Below are 22,560 nucleotides of genomic sequence, written 5' to 3' on the forward strand. Positions count from 1 at the left end.
GCCATTAGTATCTGTAGAAATTTAGTTCAGAAAAAAATTACCGATGCCGTCTATTGTACTCCACAACAGATAAAGTTAGAGGGCATTTAGACACAGAATGGGAACAACCAATCGTTGTTTTTACGGGACAATGCACCGGGATGGATCGAGGTAGCTAGAGGTGAGCTCTTGTTCAATGCAACGTGACATCGCCGAACAACAGCACCATGAAGCTCTTCCCATGGCATCTTCGAGTAGTGCTCCAGCCCATGGAGTTCCCTATCTTGAATCCCCGGCCTGAACAGGTGGTTGAGGCTGAGATTTTTCGCCAGTTTGGTTCCTCGGTCAATTTTGATCCAGCTTCTTCTGCTCAAGAATTCTTCCTTGTCTTATCTGTGGGCAGATGCAAGTTTCGCCTCTCGTCTAGCACGGTGGAGCTTCTTCAATCTGTGCTTGGTGGTTCTTCTCAAGCCTTTCTAGTGGTGCAGCTGGGAGACCGGGTTTTCAGGTTTTTGGTCTCCTCAAAGCCGGTGGGTTTTCATGTCTTCCAGCTTTGTTCTTTTGAGTGCTTGAATTTCAAGGTCTTCTTCCGCCTCTGGCATGGTGGTGGACCAAATTACAAGATGGAATTACGTAATTGGGAAGCAGAGCAATCCGCTGAATGGGTTGAAGTTGTTAAGCGCAACCGTCAGACTCAGCAGACTCATCAGCAACAACGCCGGTACGTCTATCAGGTGCAAATGCCATCTCCAGCGATCATCGTCTTCCTCGTATTTCTCCAGCTATGGTGTTTTCAAATTTTAAATCTTCCAATAACCTCGGCCGGAAGTCAGTTTTCTCGCGTATTAATTTTGATTCCCAAGTTAATATGCATCATTCCACGGTGCTTGGACAAATTCAATGTCCTTCTTTAATCCCCCGCGCATGCATAAGTTATCACCGGCTGGAATTTTAGGCCCAGTGCCAGAGCAATCTAAGCTCAGCCCAGGATCCAGACCTTTAATGCGTTTATGCCCTAGATGTTTGGCACGGCCCATGACCGGCCTTTTTGTAACGGCCCTATCTGTTGCCGTAAATGTCTCAACTTCGGGCATGAATCAGGAAATTGTAATGCCACGCCTCGATCTATGTGCCTCCCTTCTATGCCTGATTCAAGCGGCCCTTCATCTTCGGGGACTCAGAACACTTATCAGTCGCTGCCGGGTGGGCCGCAGTCACCTCCACGGACAAATTTTTACCACACTTTTGCTGAATATATTAATCAAGTCACTGGCATTCTTCCCCTCCTTCCATCGTCGTTCCCTGGAGCAGAACCTGGCGTCTCAAGGCGCCGGAGTTCATCGACGAGCCGTCATCTCCTTCTTTACTACTGCCTTCAGAAGCTTCCTCAAGCATCATCTGCTCCTCTTTTGGTGAGTTTTCTACTTGGATTCTTGGCATTCGTTGGGCTCCTGTTTCTTTGCATATCGCCTGGACTCAGAAAAACCCAAATTCTAAGTGCCATCTACTCTGTTGGGCGTCCAGCAATGATGAGGGTTGTGACAGGCCGCATACAAGAACAGAACAATGACGTCGCCATCGCTCATCTCCATCCTTTGCCACAGGAACAACTAAACTTTGACATCATCAGGAATATTCTGGTAGATTTTCGGAATGTGCAGTTGGGCATACCTACTCTGACTATGCAGCCCTATCCCCATGGATAGGCATACATTCGCTTTTCACACTTGTTCCATAGAGATTTCCTGATTTAGAATAGTCCCCATCAATATGCTAATGGGCACATTTCGTTTATCCCCCATAACAGAGCTTGGAACAATCGAACTACTGTCTTTACACATGAAGTTTGGTTAATATTGATTGGTCTCAATCTTGACCTCTGGACCCATTCCCTAGTGGACAAGGCCATTTCCCAATTTGGTAAGCTGATAGTGTGGGAAAAAGATCATGATCACATGGCTACAGTTCTAGACAAAGCAAGAGTTTCTAGATTAGATGCCATCCCATGGTTCTTTAACTTTACTGAAAGTTCAGAGCCAGAATCTGATTGTTGGGCTGTTCAATGTGAAATTCTCTTGACAAGGTTGATGGGTGCTCAGCCACAAGATGAAGATTTCCCACTTGAGGATCCTGATTTTGCTGACCCAAACAACTTTGACTTCTTTGGTTTTGGGCAACCAGATCAGGGACCAGCCAACACCCCAAATGGGCCACAGAATCACTTCAATGCCAATGCCACAAATCTTCAGGTCATGGGATGGGCCCCTTGGCCTCCTCAGGTTGATGGCCAGTTTGCTGCACAAGTTCAACAAGGCTTTTAGACAGCCCAGGTAGCCAACATTGTTTTTGCTGAACCTCAACAATTTGATGCTCAGCAGGAGGAAGCACCACCTCTAATCCCTCTTCAGTCAGAGCATGTGGAAGAAGTGATTATCAATCCAGCTGCAAATGGTGATCAGATATTTGCAAGGGTTGTGGCTAATCAACAGGAACAGGTCCTAGCTATGGATGAATTCACTGACACAGATTCAGAGGCAGAACCCCACCTGTGGCTTTGCCTATACCACCAGTGGAAATTGCTCCTTTTCCTGACTTCAACAATCTTCAACCTGTGATACCTCTTCCTAAAGATGAAATCTAGCTGGAAGACCTGCTTGGCTTTGATGGCAACAATCATCCTAAACCTGGGCCTTTTGAACAGAACATTCAGCTTGGAATGGTGCAGATTTCACAACCTTCTGCAGACCCCATTTTTGGGAATCTCCCTTAGCGTGGACCATCGCCAGAAGCTATCAGGCTTTGGGTAAAATTCTTCTCTCATCACTCTGATGTCTCTAGTCCTATTCGTATTACTCACACTTGAATAGATTTCTTCTCCTTTCTTCTTCTGCAGTCTCCAACCTTTGACTGGGCCAAGGACTTCCTACCATCAAAGGCCTGGGACTTCTTTGGGGCTGCAGCATCTAGTAATGCTACACTTTTTCCTTGCCAAAAGAATGCCCAAATGTTGATTTCTCTGTCTACAAATATTTTGAGCCATCTTCCTATGTTGTCCTAGAACTTCTTGATGATGAGCAGGCCTCAGAAAGGGAAGACCTTCTGCCAAACAACCTGAAGAAACCATGACACCCAAAAAGAGAAAGAGCAGAACCAAAGGAAAAGCCCCCCTCTCTGAAGGTGAAGTTAGAAGGCGTACAAGGCTGAAGAAGCTAAATAATGGTTTCAAATCTTCTTCCTGTAAAGACGAGAATTGCTTGGGTTGCTCAGCTACACCTCCAACCATTTCTCCAAAGGTTATCAGAAACCTTAGTGTTTCCTTCTGTGGTCTGAATCCTGAAGACCAATCACCAACTAAGCTTAATGCCCAGCCAAAGAAGAAGACAACAGTAGGCAAGAAGCAAGACAAGTCTACCACTGCTGAATCTTCCAATGATGATGAAGCTGCTCCTGGTCCTTAGTAGTTTAGGACCCCTTTTGTTATCTTTTGTGTTTAAATGACTACTAGAACTTGGAAAGTTTTATGTTGGAATGTTTGGGGTATTAACTCTGACAAAATGTGGGATGCTGTCAGAGGTTGTGTAATGGAAAGCTCTTGTGACATTGTCTGTCTCCAAGAGACTAAAAAGCAATCTTTTGATCATTTGTTCATTAAGAAAATTTGTCCTTCTGTCTTTGATGCTTTTGATTATATACCTGCTCTAGGAGCTTCTGGGGGCTCTATCGTTATCTAGAAGTCTAGTGTCTTCACTGGTACAAAGATCTTCCGAAATGAATGTTGCCTTTCTTTGGAATTCTGCTCTAAGTTTAATAATGACACTTGGATCTTTTCAAATATTCACGTTTACCTTCATGCATTGCATTACATACATGTGATGGTGAGACTTATGTGACATGTGTGCTCTCTACATTGATATACATATATATGTCATGTCACTTGATTATGCTCATTTGCTTTGCTTCCGCATTTTACTCTGATTCAAATGAGTTTTACTTCTTGTACTCATGCTTAATTCATATCTATTGAGTACACCATGTTGGCTTGGGTCATATAAGCATGTCTAACTCCTTTGCTCTTATTGTCAAAAGCTTATATGAATCAAGCATGTTGAAAACCTCACTCATCTCTTTTACATACTCGAGGTTGTGTTGTCATCAATCACCAAAAAGGAGGAGATTGAAAGCATCTGGGCCTCTAGTTGGGTTTCGATGATTAATGACAACATGAGATTACCATGACTAACGTGTGTTTTGCAGAGGTAATTTGAGTTAGGTTATGGTAATGGCAATTGATTGGGCAATCATGGTTGCCAAGCCCCTATCAATGGAAATCATTTCGGTTGTCAAAGGATGTACGACAAGGTTAAGGACGGACTAGTTCTAAGTGTCGTTTGGTGTTGGAGAGATACTTAGAGTAGTTTAGGACTTTGTTTTTCCTTTGGCTGTACTATTAAGGGGGGTATGGACTAGTAGCTTGATCTTGGTGAGTCTAGTGGGTTAGGTGTGGTGCACACTTGTCAAACCTAGCACTAGGTAGCTCAAGAATAGCCCTAAAATCAATTGGAGTAAACTTCATTCACATAGGATTTTGAGTTGGAAGTGAATGGATGGTCAAATGATTGACCGGACGCTGGTATGGTTGTGACTGGACACTGGAGGGTGAGTCCGGTCAGTTCATTTGATCAACTGAAGTTGTCTGGTACTGACCGGACGCTGGGTACCAGCATCCGGTCAACTCCAGAGAGGTTCCAGAGAAGGTTTTTCTTGACCGGACGCGTCCGGTCGGTGCTGACCGGACACTGGTCAGAATCCGGTAACTGACCGGACGTTGAATAGTGAAGTGACCGGACTCTGGGTGCCAGCGTCCGATCAACATCAGTAAGGTTCCAGAGAGCATTTTTCTTGACCGGACGCGTCCGGTTAGTGCTGATCGGGCGCTGGTCAGAGTCCGGTCAGAGCTTAATGGCTCTTTGCGGGTATAACTGACCAGAGCGTCCAGTCACCCCGCAGAATGCTGACTCAGCCTCCAAACGTTATGTTTTGAATGAGGGGGTATAAATACTTACTCCACGCATCCAAGTGAGGTCTCTTGCCCATTTGTTCAGCTGAGAAACACCTTGAGAGTGCAAGGGGGAGCAAGAGCCTAGTGAGGTGATTGAGATTTGAGAATCCAAGATTAAGGTCCTCATTAGTGTAAGGAGAGTAGCAAGTGTGCATCCACCCTTCTCATTAGGCTTGCCGTGGTCAAGTGAGAGTTTGTGCTTGTTACTCTTAGTGATCGCCATCACCTAGACGGCTTGGTGGTGATTGGAAGTTTGGTGATCATCCGGCAGAGCTTGTGGATGACCCAACTCAAGTTGTGAGCGGTTGTGGGTGATTCACCGTGACAGAGTGTCAAAGAATCAGCCCATAGAGAGCACTTGATCCTTGCGCGGATCAAGGGGGAGCTACACCCTTGCGCGGGTGCTCCAACAAGGACTAGTGGGGAGTGGCGACTCTCCGATACCTTAGAAAACATCGCCGTGTTCCTTTCCCTCTCTTTACTTTGAGCATTTACATTTGTGTAATTCATTTCATGTCTTTACATTCCTAGAATTGCCATGCTAGAGTAGGATTGGAACCTAGAGTGCAAAACTTTTGTGCGGTAGAACAATAGAAATAAATTCTAGGCACAAGGGGTGAAGTGGGCTAAGTGTAGGGCTTAATTATTGCCCAGAATTTAGAATTAGCCCAATTCACCCCCTCTTGGGCATCTTGATCCTTTCAGTCATGAACAAGACCGATCTTGGAATGCGAGCTCATCAAAGTCGAACATTTGGTTCGTCGGCAGCGCGACAATGCTTCATTGCAAAGGTCATAACTCGTCCATCCAGAGTGCGATTGAGATCAATGAACACTTGATAATCTTTCAAATAGATCTGGTCCTACCTCAATATCACATCGACAAGGTCTTCAAATCATTAAGACATTCTACCGCTGTTTCTGTCGGGTGCTTTGATGTCGTCGCGGGCTTGTTATTCACACTTGGGACCCAGGCACAAGTTGGAGCACCCCCCAAGAAGATGGAGAACACCTAAGAGATGACCAAGGACATCCTCCTCCTTGGCCACCACCTTATAAGGCAAGCAAGGGCGTCCAACCCAAGTTGGAGGCCCAATCCAAGTTAAGTTTGAGTCCATCTCGGGCTCCAGTAGCAGCGTGTAGTAAAATGGACGCCCAGATCGCATACGGACTCCGTTTTTTATGATCCACATATGGTAACAAAACCAATGAAAGTGGTCCCATGTCAAAATTCCTTTCCAATCAACGGAAATTGTCGAAAGAAGTTGACGTCTAGAATCTGTCAAGGCGTTGCGTCGCCGTCTTTTGGGCTGTTTGGGCCTTGTAACATGTCGGGGCTCCTTAGGGACGTGAATAAGGGTGCTTGCACTCCCCATAGGTTATATATTTAGTAGCCGCCGCTTACGTTAGGGTTTGGTTTTTGCTTAGATTAATCTGTCTTTGAACAGTCGCCGTTATTGGTTTGCAAGACCCTAACTTCAAGTGCTTACTCATTCATCTACAATTGTCACTTCAATTGAATTGCGCTTTATCTTGTTCTTGCTTGTATTCTTCGATTCACAGCAGGGATTAGCCTTGTTGGCGAGGTCAACTAGATTGTGACACGGTTGATAACCAGAGGAGACGTGCTGCTAAGGTTGCAGGGTTCGGGTCTTTGTGATTTGAAGCCGGATCGGTGTATCGCCTTCCTCCCAAATCGATAGTTATCTTGAACCTGACGGAAGATTGGGAAACCCGTCCCCATCAAGTGATATCAGAGCATCAGGTATACCGTGAGGTTCGTATCGATACCCCTAGTTCGCGTGTTTTTGCTTTTGTCCTATAAATCCAGAAAATTGCACCACAAAAAAATATATTTGTGTTCATCGTTTTCCCCTAGTCCTATCACCCATTGTGCCTCTGCAATTTTTTTTATTTCATATTGTTTTATTAAACAGTCGTCCCTCATGTGTCATCGTGTTCGCCGTGTTTAGGTCTCGTTCATATCTGGTTCCTGGTTCACGCTTTGAGTTTGCTGGTCAGCGTATTTTTTGCAAAAGAAGAAGTTTACGGCTAACCTAGAATAGGGCTGTCACTTTGTCAAAAAGGAAACGGACACCGAGTGACACAAGAAGCTGAATTGCGTACTATACTAGTTGAGACTAGTTGGTTTGTCCTATTAGCTGAAGCTTCATATATATATATATGTGTGTGTGTGTGTGTGTGTGTGCGCGCGCGCGTGTGTGCGCATATTGTTTATTCGATGAAAGTAACACTTGGTTAGAGAGTCCTATAATATTTTTGACTCTACGTTGAAGTTTCCAATCTGCTAATGCACTAATTAAAAACAAGGCGGCGTTTTCAGAAAAAGCATAGCAGGGAGCCTGCCTCACGTTTGCCCAGTAACTCTACATTCAGTGCTGGAAGCTTTGGACTGCCTATAACCTTGTGTTTGAGCAGCATAGTTTAACCTGTCCTGTTGCATAGAATCTTCTAGCTGTTCCTCGCCTATAGAGTGCAGTTTGTTGTCAGGTTGAGTTGTAATATATTGCTACAGTTTGGGTTCTCTGGTTGAAAAAAAAAGAATAAAAGGCAAAGGTGCAAAAAAAGCCGCACCCTAAAAAAGAGAAAAAGGCAAAGAGGTGCAAAAAAAAGAAGAAAAATAAAAGAGCCGCACCAAAAGAAAAAGAAAGTGACAAAAAAATTCAGAATTGCTTGCATCTTTTGAGTCCTCACGCCGAGTTGTATTGTTGCCTTCTTGTGTTAGGTCCAAGACAAGCTTAGGCCGGCGATATAGACTAACTTGGGACTACTTTCCAATCTTGCAATTTTTGAATTAAATTATTGCTATTTCTTGCTACCATATTTTAAGCCTCCCAAGCTCAACATATATACTTCAGATCAGTACAGAAAAAGATCCTTGCAATCTCGGTACCACGCCCTCACCCGTATCACGAACCAGCCGCCGGCTGTACCATCCACTGCTTGCTTTGGTAAGAACACTTGTAAGAGCTTGGTAAGACGTGTGAGTGTGATTCTACTGACCCATAAATAGTTGGTAGGGCATTTATTTTTATTGCCAACAATGCCAAACAACGAGTTTCTTTTTAAGAGTGAATCGTAGGACATCATGGACTGACTGTCTACAAGGATGGATGAAATAATTGCAAAAGTGGGCACTAGAGCGTGCACACGATTGTCCTCCTCTGCTACAGTGACGTCATCACTGCCACCTCCCGCATGTACTACGGAGTTTGCACAGGGAGTGCTCAGTTCTCAAATGGAGAAGACGGAGCAAAATCAGTTCAACAACTTATTCCGAATATACTTTGTTGTGAAGGAATGGCGTTGTCGTGTTATAATTGATGGCGAGACTTGCAATAACCTTGGAAGCTTAGAGATGGTTGAGAAGCTTGGTCTAACCACAAAGCCACATTCAGATCCATACTACCTCCAATGGATAAATTCTTAGGATAAGATAAAGATAACTGAAATTGCACGCATTGAGTTTTCCCTTGGTCCTTATAAGAATAGCGCTGAATTTGATATAGTATCTATGCAATCATGTCAGTTGTTATTTGGTAAACCATGAATATCTGAAAATAATGTTGTGCACAATACGATTGCTAATAAATATTTATTTAAATATAGTGGTATGAAAATTATATTTATACCTATGACTAGTGCTCAAATTTTAAGGAAAGATCTCCTAAGGGCCGAGAGGAGAAAGAATGAGCCTTTTAGAGAAGAATGGGTTATATCAAATGTTACAATACCTTCATCTAAATCTGAATTTTTACAAAATGAAGATATTTCTTTGCCTCTTGTTGGAACTAATATTTTGCAGCATGTATCCAAAAAAGAGGGCAAGGTTTCTGAGAAAGAACAAGTAAATGTATCAGGTAAGAGCTCTCTTGATGTGCTAAATTTTTCCACCAATGATGCTAATAATTCTATACTAGAACCTTCTATTGATTTACCTTTGTCACATGATGAATATTCTATTGATCTTTGTGATAAAGAAGAGTGGTGTGATAGTGGTATGATTATTCATGTGCCACAACCAGTGAATGAGAATGATTCTTTTGTTTTGGAACAAAATACTTGTGCTAAAAATAAGAAATTGCTTCCCATTAATGCTGAAAAAGACGAGCTAAAATTATTGTCTTCTCTAAATACTTTGGGTTATATTGAGTTTGATACTCTATGTGCTCTTAGTAGTTTGGAAGACAAACTTCAATGTGTTGAATTGCCATGGTTGTCTACTTGTGCATACCATTTTATTGGAAAATATAATCGTAAAGGAGAGTATATGGTGCATCATGTTTATATTTGTTCAAATTTGAAATCTCTTTTTGTTGTGCAACAATATGATCAATTAGACGGCTGCAATAGATATAATCATGTAATGTCGAGATCCCCAAGTTTTGTTATAAAGAACAGGTTAAATTTCAAGAAGGGGAGCAATGTTGGCTACTACCTGCAACCTGTCCTCCAACTAAGTTCAAACCGAGGATGGTTTGCTACCAAGAAGGGGAGGATGACGTGGACATGACACCTATGGATACGCCCATGAAAGTTAAAGAAAAGGTGAGCTCATTCCTATGTTTGCATAATGATAAAATTAAGAATTTGTTACTACCTAATATTGGTATTTCAAATGTGCTTAGGAACAATGGCGATGATGATAGACTATGGATATGTCATGAACAAGACCGATCTTGGAATGCAAGCTCATCAAAGTCCAACATTCGGTTCATCGGCAGCCAGACAGTGCTTCATTGCGAAGGTCATAACTCGTCCATCCGGAGTGCGATTGAGGTCAATGAACACTTGATGGAAACATTATTTGATAAGATTTCAAATAGATCTGGTCCTACCTCAATATCATGTCAGCAAGGTCTTCAAATCATCAAGACATTCTGCCGCTGTTTCTGTCGGGTGCTTCGATGTCGTCGCGGGCTTGTTATTCACACTTGGGACCTAGGCCCAAGTTGGAGCACGCCCCAAGAAGATGGAGAACACCTAAGAGATGCCCAAGGACGTCCTCTTCCTTGGCCACCACATGAGGAGGCAAGCAAGGGCGTCCAAGCCAAGTTGGAGGCCCAATTCAAGTCAAATTCGAGTCCATCTCGGGCACCAGGAGCAATGTGTAGTAAAACGGATTCCCAGGTCGCATACGGACTCCGTTTTCGACGATCCATATGTGGTTGGAAAGATAATTTGATAAGGCAACCAATGAAAATGGTCCCATGTCAAAATTCCTTTCCAATCAATGGGAGTCGTCAAAAGAAGTTGACGTCTAGAATCTGTCAAGGCGCTGCGTCGCCGTCTTTTGGGCCGTTTGGGCCTTGTAACATGCCGGGGCTCCTTAGGGACGTGAATTAGGGTGCTTGCACACCCCTTAGGCTATATATTCAGTAGCCTCCACTTACGTTAGGGTTTGTGTTTTGCTTTAGATTAATCTGACTTTGAACAGTCGCCGTTATCGGTTTGCAAGACCCTAACTTTGAGTGCTTAATCATTCATCTGCATTTGTCACTTCAAGTGAGTTGCGCTTTATCTTGTTCTTGCTTGTGTTCTTCGATTCGCAGCAGGGATTAGCCTTTTTTGCGAGGTCAACCGGATTGTGACACGGTTGATAACCAGAGGAGACGTGGTGCTAAGGTTGCAGGGTTCGGGTCTTTGTGATCTGAAGCCGGATCGGTATGTCACTTTCTGTACAAATCGATAGTTATCTTGAACCTCACAGAAGATCGGAAACCCCGCCCCCATCAGACACTACAAAATCTAATCACAAGTTGTTACGCCTTTAAGCATATGCTTCCATAATTTAATTTAGGCTATTATGAATTCCGTACTTAATGATTTCATTCAGTTATATGTTTTTGAGAACCTTCATATGTTCTGTGCTTGAATGGTAATCCAAAAGAGTTAACATCGCAATCAAAATTGCTTTTTGAACCGTTGGAATGAAACAGAATAAACAAGAAAAGGGAAAAGACCAAACTATCCTACGGGCCTAAACTCCAGATCTGCCCGTCCCCATCGCGTGTGCATTTAGGCCAGCCAGCGGCCTGTTAGCCTGACTGAAAGGGATCCAACCTACTGCTGGGCGCTACCCATCGCCGAAGCTCCCGCCATGATCCAAAGTCGGCCTGTTACCACGCACCGGTCCGCTTCCTTTTCCTCGCTCGCTGACATGCAGACCCCACACCCTCGTTCCAGTTTCACTTACCTGTCGGCACCGCGTGGACCTGCCAGTGGCCACTCCCTGCTGACACACGGACCCCACATGCCAGGCCCGCCTGACAGCCTTCCCCCTACTCTTCCTCGGAGAACAGAGCGTGCCTGTGTTTGTGCAGGATACAGGGACGCTACTGCAAACAACTCACATACAGAAAGTGAACTATGCAGCCAGTGCTCAATATTCAGTCAAATGGACTAAATACCCTCCGTCCCAAAAATATTGCAATCCTACCATTTAAATTTTGTCCAACAAAAAATGCACACATACAAAGTATAGGTACCATATCAGCTAGTGGGACCCACCCTGAGCAAAACCAATCGTCCACTCGTCTTCTATACTAGTTGCTGCATGCAGATTAAAAAAAATCGGATGCAGACTCTCGTCCACTCATTCTTGTATTCCAGAACACTCCCATACAAGCTCCTTCTGTCAGCGAGCTGTATCTCTGTCTGTTGGGACTGAACTATATAGAGGTATTATTATAATTCAGCATCGTTTCTTGCTATGCATGCTCGGTACTAGAATTGTAATTTTTACGGGACGGAGGGAGTACGTGCTATACTACACAACAGCTAATTGCTAGTAACATTTTGGGTTTCTCTTTCGTAACCATTAAGCAGCCTGTTCGTTTGGCTGTGGCTCGTTGTAAGCGATCGTAAATTTTTAGCCGGAACAGTATTTTTCTCTCACACAAATCAGCCAACAGTATTTCTTCATGAACCAGCAACGATACGAACCAGCCAACCGAACAGGCTAAAGATCATGGAGAAACAATGTACTCAACAATACAGGGATACAGGCTTTGGTTACAGAGTGCGAACGTAGGCGCCAATTGCTTCGATGTAATTGTCTCCGTGGGCAAAGAAGCCAACTATCCTGCTGTTGCTCTGCACCGGAACGTGGAAAGCAGCTCCAAGCTGTGTTCCGAAAGGCCCATGTGTTTTGCCTGTGTTGGTGACAAGAGTAAGAGAAGATATAACATTTGGTATTGATCTGTCCCATGCACATGGCTGAAATGTTCCAGAAACTTCCACTATAAACTCTTCAGGATCAAGATGAATCTGCAAAAAGGAACAGAGAGAAAAAAACAATAGCAATGGTTATTTAAGCTGATGTCTATATATTTTAATTTGGACAAGGTGCGCTGCATATTGTTTAATACAGTAAGGGCATTATGTTTGGATGCTCATGTATAATGTATTGATCTCAATCCATATGTGTTAGAATAGATTAATATGGAATTTAGTTGACCAAACCACTTCAATAGACATTGGATTAATGTGAATATACATAGACATCCAAACTGGGCCTTAACGGGCTTTAGTCACCGGTCACCCTACCAGCCCAGCACCCGAATTTCTGTCACCAGATGGAGTTCAATGATTGGCTTGGAAAATTTGGTGGTGGCAAACAGTAAAAAACCTGGGCACGCATTACCTTTTCCATACTAATAGTATAAAAAACTGCCTCCTGCTGGTTATTTATTATTTTTACAAAAAGAGATAAGTTATGGACCACATGAATTGCATATATAAACTAGATTTCACTACGATTGAGGCTCACCTTTCGGCCGTTTCCTCCACAGCCGCCCCATGGACCGGCAGTGTGCTGCTGCCCATTGTGGTCACTGTATATATACTCAAGTGAATTTATGATAGCCCCACTGAAAATTGTCACTCTTTGCAGGTGATGTGGTTTTTCTGTGATGTCATGAAGAACATTTCCATCTCCGCCCCAAGGTCCAATCCTGGCCACCTCAGCCTGCAATTAAAAAAAACGATTCAGTAAAAAATTAAGAACGAACGAACCAACAAGAAGACAAATTTCAACCAAAATTAATATGGAATAATAAATTAGTACCTCTTCTTTCCTAATTAATTTTAACTCAGGATTTGTGTAGACACCGATTGCATTGAGATATCGTCCAGAACGCCCAAAGAAACCAACAATGCAGCCATTGCCCTGCATTGGAATGTGAAAAGATGTTCTTCTCCCTTTTCCAAATGGTCCGTAGCTACGAGCATTGGTGACAAACATAAGAGACGTAATTACGTTTAGTTGACTATTGAATGTACCGATTGATCCGGATACTCCTATAAGAAACTCCGAAGGCCCTAGCTGAAACTGCAAGAAAAACAGAAATTATTTCTCACATTGAAATATACACCCCCAGACAATTATGAATACCTAGGCTCAGGTAGTAACTTATAGGGCCCTTTGAAACATAGGAATTTTGCGGGAGTTGTATAGGAATCAGTTCATTTTCACTAGAAAAACACATAAAACAAGAATTTTTCCTCCATTCCAAAGGGGGCCTTAGTGGTACCATGCCTTTGGGGAGGTATTTATCAAGATTTACCATACATTAGTATAACATATGAGGTACACAAAACTATTGCCATCTTATGTATAACTTTTAGCACCTTAAATTAGAATTTAGGAATGTCTTAAAAACCCTAATTTATTAGGGAAGATCCAACTTAGAAACTATGAGATGGTTTTCATACTTACCAAGTCAAGTAGACACTACAATATAAACCACATTCTGAATGGATAGTTTCTTCAAAATTATATTTCGTGTTTGCATGTACTACATGAGAGTTTTGGAGAGAGTGGCATTACAATTCAGCAGGGACAATGTTAATTAGGAGTCATAGTATCAAGCTGGTTATCTGTCTCTGGTAATTAGTTCTCTCTGCATGTGCATGTTGGCATGTATTGGGATGTAGTCCCCCAAATTTAAAACAATAACCATGAACTTCATAAATGCAAATTTAACTTTGTGTTGCACACATCTAAACAATATAATTCATATTGGTACAGGAAAGATTTATTCTGTTCATCACACTCACAGAGTTATTGTCTCCTCCATGGCCGCCCCAAGGGCCTGTAGTGTGGTACTGGCCATCGTGGTCGGTGTATGAAAACTCAATTGAATCGATAATAACTCCGCTGCTAATTTTAACCCTATCTAAACGGTAGGGTAGAATTTTGATGTCCTGTGGCTTTCCTCCATCTCCACCCCATGGGCCAAATTTGGCATACACATCAGGCTTGGGAACAGGAATTAAGACTAGAAATTAGGAAAGTTATCTTGAGAGTCGAGAGCTAGATTTCATAACGATTAATGCTCACCTTATGATCGCTACCTCCACATTCTCCCAATGGACCTGCACTATGCTGCTGCCCATTGTGGTCCTGGATAAAAACTCAAGAGTGAACTCATGATAGTTCCATAAAAAATTGCCATTCTTACTAAATGATGTGGTTTATTACTATGACGTCATGAAGAACCCCTCCATCTCCACCCAAAGGCCCAATCCTTGCAACCCCAGCCTAGAAGTGAACTGATTAAGTAAAATTTTGAATGAAAACACAGATTAAAAAAAACTAGTATGGACTAAATTTGTAGTACATCTTGGTTTGTGTAGACACCAATCGCATTGAGATATTGGTTGGAACGACCAAAGAAACCAATAACCCGGCCATTGTTTTGCATTTGAATGTGGAATTGTGTTCCTCGGCCTTTTCCAAATGGTCCATAACTACGAGTATTGGTGACAAACGTAAGTGATGTTATAACATTTATTAGACTTTTGAGTGGACCGATTGTTCCAGATACTCCTGTAAGAAACTCCAAAGGACCTAGTTGAATCTGCAAGAGAAAGAGAAACAATATTTCACATTGAAATATTCTGTAGACAATCATGAGTAGTCAGATACTGCCTTGGAGAGGTATCAAGATTTACCTTTACTACAACATAGGATGTATGTGAAATTGGCATCTCGAGTACCAAATTTTAGTACTTTAAATTATAACTTAGGAATGTCATCAAAATCCCTAGTTTACTTATGATTCTTTATAGAATTATATATGAGTCCAAATGTTACCACTATGCTACTGCATGCAAATCCATTCTTTTACAGCAAGTTCTACAAAGATGACATGCTTTATGAAGAGGGATGATATACCCTTATAGTAGTATTATCATGGTGTTCTTTCTTAGTAATTAGAAGTCAATTAATTGTTGTATGAATTATGGATATGATAAAGTAACCAAGATGTGTTGTCCAAGAAATGTTTTCATGCCCAAGGTGTACCTCAATGAAGGCATTTCTTACCTCACTTATTTCATTACAGTTTTACCATGTCAACAAATGTCCTAGCAGCAACAATTTAATGCCTACTACCTCCATCACACAAAAGAGTGATGGTTTTACTTTTGTGGTAAGTGAAACTATCTCAAGTTTGACTAAGCTTTTATAAAAAAGCTAACATTTATGATATCAAATAATTGTCCCTGAGTTCACCATGACACATACTTTCAAATTAACCTATTTCATGTTATTAATTGATATTCTTTTCTATAAACTTGGTCAAACCTGCATAGTTTGATTTAGGACAAAGATAGATGACCGCCACCTATGGTTTTACCTGATTTAGCATTGGAATTAAAGAAAGAGAGAAAAGTAGTGTCATCCTAGTGATATAGCTTGGTCTCAATATCCGAGGTAGGAAACTACTCAGACATGACAGGCCACTCACAGCTTTGGGTCCAATCTGTCAGACATTCTCTTGCGTGGTAGTCGAGTCATTGTGTTATATATTTCCCATGGGAACTATGAAAATTTTGCCATTTGTGAAGGGGTGGTGTGAATCAATCCTACCTCGTCAGAGGTACATACAATATATGCAATAGATAATTTACTAGAGGTTATAAAACATCACTAATAGCAGACTACACATTGGCTGGGTTGTATTGCATGTACTTGCATTTATATGAAACGAGAGTTTTGGAGTCATATCATCATGCTAGCTACCTGTATTTGCCTATGCATGCTGGCATGTCTTGAGATGTAGTCCCCCAAGCTTAAACAATGATTACATCCACAAGTGCAAATTTAACTTCGTGCAGTGTTGTACACATCTAAATAACATCATTTATATTTGTACAGAAAGCATTATTCTTTTCATGCTCACCTTATTCTTACCCTCCTTTCCGCCCCAAGGCCCAATAGTGTGGTGCTGTCCATAGTGGTCAGTATATGAAAACCCGATAGAGTCGATAACAGTTCCACTGCTAATTGTTATGTTGTCCAAGAGGTAATTAAGGCACCATTTTGATGTCTCGTGGCTTCCCCCCATCTCCACCCCATGGCCCAAATTTGGCAAGCTCAAGCTGTGGCACACCAATTAAGATTAAAAATCCGTAAACTGAAAAAATAAGATTAATTGACACTGCCATAGAAATATACGAACAAGTGCGTTTATATAATGGAAAGTTAATTAATCCATATTAGTCTATTATTTATTCTCTCAGTCCCTAAATACAAGTATTTGAAGCTTTCAAATTCATCACTAAGTATGAAACATTTGAAGGATGAAATTGCTCAACACTACAAATAATTAACTAAACATATCATTCGATGCATCCATTAGCAGAACGCATTGCCTACAATTATGGCAATATGTGGGTATGCCCAAACCAACAAATGATTAATTGAGCCTACCATTTATACTGCATTGATTAACCAAAAATAAAACTGCAATTATACCAATCGAGCGTGGTTATAGCTGTTTAGTTAGTGCATTATGGATTTTTTTTTCTCTTCTAGCTTAAATTGTCCCGAAATTGCTAGATATGTGTATATTTAGGGATGAATGGAGCATACAAATGTGCACTTTTTATATGTGTAATGACGTGTTGTTGGCTTGAAATTAAAGATACGTAAGTATATGAAATATGTAATATTTGTACGAAATGTGGCAATTGAATGATGTAGGGGATGGACATTGTTTGTATAAAATGTGGCTTAATTTGTAAATGTGTGATTTATATATATGGATTAATATGCAAAGATGTATGGAATAAGCTTACAGAGACGGTTCCATACATAAAAAATGTATATTGTGGAATTTAAACGGTTCACACAAAATATGCCTATGTTGCTATCTTACATATAGTGAAAATGTCTAATATATTATCCCGATAAGTATGTACATACCTGACAGGCATTTGGAGTAGGCCCAGCGACCAATTGGAATGTCTAATATATTATCCCGATAAGTATGTACATACCTGACAGGCATTTGGAGTAGGCCCAGCGACCAATTGGACCCTTGCTTCTGTTTCCTCCAGTGTAAGTAGGATATCCTCTGTCGTTGGCCTATCCTCTGGTTCAGGCCGTGTGCACCTCTGTAATATCTCGAAGCACGCTTTTATTTGCTCTTTGTAGCCTATTTCCAATAATTGGGTCTGCTGCCTCATTTGTGATGAATCCTTTTCCAGCCTAATCATCCAGCTCTCTAGTACCTGGCTAACAATGTATCTCCTTATTATTACAAGAATATACATATACACACAAAATCTTATATATATATTTCTTCTTCAACATACATCTTGATCAGTGGTATATATCTGCCAACTTACGTCCCTTCACCATGTGTCTGATTATCACACCCAAGCTATATATGTCTGACTTGATTGTGATCATTCCATCATCTAAGTACTCAGGTGCCATGTAACCCCTGCATGCATGAACACTGATAATGTCACGGCTGACAACGGAGAAAAAACATTTTGATATCTTTGATTTAAAAAACGACCTGCAAGGATAATATCCCTAATTTTTTGGTATATACATAGCTCACCGTGTTCCGCGTCTTAGTTGTGTGATCGTGCGGCTTTTTTCATCCCCCAAGAGCCTTGACAAACCAAAATCTGCAATTTTAGGCAACATGCCATCATCAAGCAATATATTGTCCGGTTTGAGATCTAAATGAATTATGTTCTTCTCGTGCAGATAGTGCAAGCCCAGACAAATTCCTTTTATTATTTGGTAACAAACACGCCATGGAAGCCCACATGGTCCAGCTGAAAAACATGAATATCACTCATTGTACGTCAACAATAATAATAAATAAAATAAATCCTCAAATCAACAATGGAAATAGTACATAAAAATGCATTCTATTAAAACTTCATATAGTATTTTGCTCTCTCTATTCCAAATTATAGTTTACTTTGACCAAAATCAGGCCTTCTGTAACTTTTACCTAGCTTTTAGAAAATATATATTAACATCTATAGGTTTCCAAATAAATGTACTATCATGACCTTTTTTCATGGAGAATTTACTGAAACTAATTTCATGTTGTAGATGTATGTGCACTTTTCTTGGTCAAAATTAAATAGTTAAATCATTTTCTTGTACACAGAGATGGGGAAATAGAATATTCATAATGGTGTATTCTATAATGTTGCATCATTTTGCAAAGTTTCTTATGCATGGAGAAGAAACATTCATAATAGTGCTTTCCCCTGTTCCAGTGTCTCACGGAACAAAGCCACTTGTTTGTGCAGTAATGTAGACATAACCGATTGGTCAAGTGTCTTGTGAATAAAACCTCATTGCAGTGCGCTGTAAAACAAAATTTCCATTTGTTTTATACAATTTTACATCGCTAGCTTTTGAATGTGTCCTACTAACCAATACAATTATGGTTTCTAAAGCTTATGCTGATGTATACTTCACACATCTACTGCTCTAGTCTTACAAGCTTGACATTTTGAACAGAATATAATTAAACTTGTTGAACTTGATGATCAATAACTTTTAAGATATCTACTCTAAAAAGTAGTTACATGTGTGCATTTTTTCTTGGAAAGTGCAACCACAATCTCATAAATTCATTACATATTTCAAACACATGGAAGACCATGCTAAATCAAAAGTGCAACATATTTTGGACTCAATGGAGTACTAAGATTGGAAAGCCCATCCATTTCGAGTAACTGGATCACATGTTTAATTTATTCCACAATCATACCAGTAAGATGCTTGTGAAGGCTTCCATTACGCAAATACTCGAAGCAAAGCAACCTTTCTCGTTTTTCTGCAAAAATATTTTTCCCTTCTTGATGCACGACGACTTCCTGTGTTTCAGCACAGTACCCAACAAACAAGACTATATTGTGGTGCCTAATATTCATTAGACAATCAACCTCGCGATGAAATGGTTCTTCTTCGATTGCATGAGCTGAGTGTAACTTCTTGACAGCAACAAGGCCATCTTCAAGCACTCCCTGTAAGTTCTGAACTACTCTCCTCAATTTTTTATATAATATTTCCACAAGCATGTATCTATTTAAGAGTAAAAATGTACAATGGCTAGAAAAAAGAAATAATCTATAAATTCTGATAGAATATTTGTTCATTTATTTTTGTGGATGCCCTGTGAGATTAAATCATAACTAATTATTTAAATAAACTAGACGTGAACCAACAATTCAAATAGGTATGCACAATTGCCAACATCTAGAGGTGAATTAACAATTCAGATAGGTATGCACAATTGCCAACATCTAACTTTTAAGAAAAGGCCTATAATGATGTACTCACCCTAGTTATAAATACTTGACATTTTGGACAAGATCTGGTCAAACATGTAAAGCAGCGACAAACCATAACTCTTATAAAATTTATATTTTGGAAACATGAAAGTCACATAGTTATATCTATCTTAAAATAATTTGAAGTTGTTGTAATTTGGTGTTTGACATAGTTATACATACTTATTTTCTACAGTTTAGCTTATATGAGGTGGAAAACAAGTATGTACATCTTACCAAAATCTGCTAGTATAAGTGCACCTGATTTCTACCTGCTAATTAATCAGGTTAACAGCTCTAACCGTGTGAAATAATCACTACAGTAAAATAGTCTTCTTCCTCTCTGAGCTCTGCCAATGTTTAGACCGTGCTGCTATATGTCCGAAAAATAGTGAGCTCAAGGGAGGTGGATGTAGTTTTGCTGGTATGAAAGAGGAAATCCAACTTAATTTGGTGCCAGAAACATTTCAATCGCAGATCCAAGTTGCAATGTCTTAGCAAGCTAGGTGTCTCGATGATTTTGTAAATTAGCTAAAGTGACATCAATTATGATGCATGGATAGGTTTTTGTTAGATGGATGATTTTGTAAATTAGCTAAAGTGACATCAATTATGATGCATGGATAGGTTTTTGTTAGATGGAGGATAGATCTATACTATATGGACCTAGAGCTTCAATTTTATGATCAGACGTTTCAAAATTGGTAGAGAAGTATGTGGCTGTACATATATCTTGCTAGTTGGCCTCGAAACAAATTTAGTTAATTTCACTATAATATTTTAAGGTGTGAACACAATGTTTTCAAATTCCAAGGTCTGCCTTTTTACTTGGGTCACACATTTAAATCGAGCTATATATTATCTGAAAGGAGTACCTAAATATCATAATGTGCCATATCAAATAATTTTTAGTGAATTTCGTTAAAATTTCATTGTATGAATGTGACGTTTAGTTGCAGGTGCTCGGTTTTAACATGGGTCCGCACATATATCTAGACTCCCTTATTTGCATCAATTAGCTTTGTCAAATTTGCTAATTTTTTAGATGTGAACACTAGATTTTAAATCCAAGATCTAGTTTTTGACATGGAACCACATGTAGATATACTGATTCTGTTGTTATTAGATCATCATTGATTGTCTTGGTCTTAAAAGGATTGGATTATACATTAGTCATTTTCCACTGAGTTTATAATGGATTACGAATTGAGCATTCTTTTCCTTAGATGTCATCATCAACTGGTATTTTGTATTCATAGTTGGAACAAAATCCGGTTTTGGCTCTACGTCTAATGAATTTCGTAAAGTGGGTCACGTGTGTGGCCCTACAATGTGTTTCATGAGGTCATTATCGCTGATTTACACTATGAGTTCCAAGATCGATATCAAGCCCCCTCCCCCCTCGATGGCATCGTTCTATTCAACCACCTCATAGTTGCCCCTATATATCATTTGAATTATATTGTTTCCTTAAGCAGTATTCAGCTCAGTAGCCATAGTGGCCAATCTCAATGGGTGGATATTTTGTTGATTCTAAGAACATCTCCAAGAGTTTCCAAAACCCAATTCCAATCTTATTTTTTTGGCAAGATTGAAAAAAACCTCTCCCACAATTCCTCATCTCAACTCCCAATATTTCTACACTTGGCAAAATTGATCCAATTGCACAAATATATACGTGTCTATATCCAAACGACTGATCTAGAGGTGTGAGGATGCAGCGAAGAAGGATAGGGTTCACAATGCAAATGTACAAGAGAAAGAAAGTATGCAAATGTAGAAGAGAAAGAAAGTATAGAAGTGGCTGGGATGATTTGAAAATAGTCTGGGATTTTGGATACAAAATTGCCTTATAGCTTTTAGAAGCGAGATGTTGGAAATGGTTGGAGTAAGACGACAAATATGCTCCCTACTTTTTTTAGTTACTTGTAAAACTCATTGGTTTACCCATTTTTTTGGGAACAACTGGAGATGTTGTAAGAGGGCCACATCATTTAGAGCTATTGCATTGATGAATGAAACCACAACTTCCAATGCATAGTTTTAGTTTTGTTTTATTGGCTAGTCGTAGAATTTAATGTGCCCAATGCTAGTGTGGAACAATTTCCTTGTTTTGAAAGTGTGCATTGAGTGGCATCTAGATTAAACCACTCCTTCTACATCTCTAATGAAAATGAAACCCTTCACTTAGAGGAAGAGTAGCAATGGTCAGAGGCATGCACTATAGGAAGGAAGACATTGAACAGTTCAAATCTTGAGCTTCTCTAGTGCAACTTTGAAGGGAACCATCCCTCAGAGTGTAGTAGGAGTGGATCCCAATTGTCTTATAGCCTACACAATGCCCCTTTGAGTACATATGCTCATGCAAGGCTTTGTCATGGCAAGGCACGATTGCATCATCCACAACACTATCGAGTATTAGCAAAGGAACAAAGATGCAAATTGAGCGTAGCTTAGATGGTTAGGTTCCTTGTGGTGGAACCTATCTACCCAAGTTCATGCTCTCAACTTCACATGGGTGCTCACATTTTTCAAAATTTTATTTCAGGATTCAATTGTGCAATTCTTTCAGTGGTAGGCAACATTACTTGTGGTCAAACATGTCTAACCAAGTTTACGTTCTCGACACGGGTGCTCAAAAGTTTTCAAAATTGTAGTTATGATTTTGTTGATTGTGTGACAAAATGACAAATGGGACTAACAATGTGTGCTAGTATATAAGGACTTAGTCTGACATATGCAAGTTGATATACTTGGGAGAGTGCACCTCAATGGAAGACCAAGTGTACGTGATGAAGACTCCAAAACATCAGAAAACAACCCATCATGAAGAAACAAAATTAAACAAAGAAACATAGACCACCAGAGCTTTGAGCAGTAGCACTAGACTCAGATCAAGAC

General features: G+C 40.4%; 1 pseudogene; it reads right to left on the reverse strand.

Moving 5' to 3' along the window:
- Positions 1–12,072: 12,072 nt before the first annotated feature.
- Positions 12,073–22,560, reverse strand: part of LOC136489340 (uncharacterized) — a 42,147-nt pseudogene continuing 31,659 nt past the window's right edge.

The sequence above is a fragment of the Miscanthus floridulus genome, chromosome 10, assembly GCF_019320115.1.
Source record: "Miscanthus floridulus cultivar M001 chromosome 10, ASM1932011v1, whole genome shotgun sequence".
Lineage (NCBI taxonomy): Eukaryota > Viridiplantae > Streptophyta > Magnoliopsida > Poales > Poaceae > Miscanthus > Miscanthus floridulus.